The sequence below is a fragment of the Lactuca saligna genome, chromosome 5 (genome assembly GCF_052625555.1).
Source record: "Lactuca saligna cultivar CGN05327 chromosome 5, ASM5262555v1, whole genome shotgun sequence".
In the NCBI taxonomy this organism is placed as follows: Eukaryota; Viridiplantae; Streptophyta; class Magnoliopsida; order Asterales; family Asteraceae; genus Lactuca; species Lactuca saligna.
In genome coordinates, this window is record NC_136421.1 from 195,742,778 (window position 1) to 195,744,213 (window position 1,436).

Here is a 1,436-nt window from a genome sequence, read left to right on the forward strand (position 1 = left end):
CGTTAGGGTTTAGTTTCTATAAACCCTAATTTTGATATATTCAACTTTGTGCAAGATCAATGAGAATAATGGCTCTGATACCACTGATGAGTTTTATATGTTATAAAAGCTAATTTTTGGCAGAAAAACATAAATCCAAAGTTCACATGCACCCTAAAGGATCTATGTTATCACTATTATTTGCAAACAACTATTAAATATCAAGAATCGTAGAACTACATTGCTATTTTCGGAAATAACTAAAGGGTTATTAGAAAATACATACCTTATGTTTATTATAGTAAATAAACTAGTAATCCTTCGTTGTATGTCTTAGAAAGCAAGCACTAGAAGTCTCGTGCCTCTAATGACTCACACCCAAACCCTAGCAAGTTGGAGGCTAAATAGGAGAGAGGAGGAGAAGAAGGATTTTTGATTTTCTTTTAGGAATAATGATCGCCAAAAATATGAACCCTTAGGAGAGTTCATATAGGTAACTAGGGATGATATAGGTAAGATAGTTTCCTTGGATAAGTCTTACCCCATTTTCTTGCTCCCTAAGGACTCCTACCCTTCCTTATTGCCCAACAAAACCCCTCTAACCATTCCAGAATTCGCCCCCCTCCTCGTGGGAGGTTCTAGAATCAGTCAATGTTCAACTTTTGAACATTTTCAACTTTAGTCCTTCCACTTTTAATTAATCCAATTAATCCTAAAATTAATTCAAATTAATTTGTGATTAATTCTTAATTGAATAATATTCTTTCTAATTAATATATTATTCTTATAATATATTGATAAATTATTTATTTTAATTTCTAATTAATTTATTAATCATATAATAAATTAATAAATCAGTCTTTCTCTCCAAATAACATTTAAGTCCATTACTAGGTTTGAGGGCAACCCAAATTGATTTTACTAATAATTCAAGATTATACTAATTTAGTTATTAGTTTAGACACCTAATCCAACAGTGACGATGTCCCCAAACTCAGAAGGATGAGGAAACCCCTTAAATGGTTCATTTGGCAAAAGCTTAATAAGCATGTGTTTGACAAAAATGGTGGTGGTTCATCTACTACCAATCCAGTTAGTTTAGAGTAGTGGGTTAAGTACATGGGAGGTATAGTGGGGAGGGTATACATGAGCATATCTAGCCCTTTTTTTAGTAAATATTTACATGTTCCACCCACTAAATGCAACATATATCCATTTGTTCTATGTTACCATGTAGGTTGCCTTTTTTCGAACTTTTCTAGGCTTTTGGGTATAATTGGATGGCTCTTACATATTAGTGATATGTAAACAAATATTATGAAGTGAATACATCATCTTATTATGTTATGATCAATGTGTTAATGATAGTTTATGTTTAATTTCTTTAATTTATGTCATGTTGGTGTTGGTCTTATAGTAAATAGACAATGTGTGTTCGTTAGGGCGTAAGGAATGTA